Below are 491 nucleotides of genomic sequence, written 5' to 3'. Positions count from 1 at the left end.
TATATATATATATATATATATATATATATATACATACATATATATGTGTGGATATGTTTATATACAAATACATGCATATGTGTACGTGTATCTGTGTTCATGTCCATATGCATGGGTACGTAGATACAATCAACAGACAACATGTACATCAACTCCACTTGGTTTTTATTTACTTTCAAAATACTCTTTCAGTTTCTCTATTCTCTTCCCGTTTTCAAATGGTTTTTCTCATCCATGTACCCTCTATGCCGGAGTACATTATCCCCAAATGTTTCTGCATTAGCTCTTTCCATTTGCCTGACTTAACGGAACTGAGAAGAGTTAATGGCATCGTGAACGAGACGTATGTTTTTATTGTTCTTGTGCTTTCCTTTCTTTTTCGCCATATATTCACATTCGATATGTATACATATGTATGTGTGTTTGTATATGTATATATATATATATATATATATATATATATATATATATATATATATATATATATATAT

The 491-nt window shown here is 28.7% G+C and overlaps 1 protein-coding gene across 1 annotated transcript in view; it reads left to right on the top strand.

Moving 5' to 3' along the window:
* LOC106867808 (atrial natriuretic peptide receptor 1) overlaps positions 1–491 on the top strand; it is a 900,438-nt gene that overhangs the window by 367,871 nt on the left and 532,076 nt on the right. The window lies entirely within an intron of this gene.

The sequence above is a fragment of the Octopus bimaculoides genome, chromosome 8 (genome assembly GCF_001194135.2).
Source record: "Octopus bimaculoides isolate UCB-OBI-ISO-001 chromosome 8, ASM119413v2, whole genome shotgun sequence".
NCBI lineage: Eukaryota > Metazoa > Mollusca > Cephalopoda > Octopoda > Octopodidae > Octopus > Octopus bimaculoides.
The sequence above is the reverse complement of the archived record's forward strand: the minus strand, read 5'-3'. Positions and strand labels throughout refer to the sequence as shown.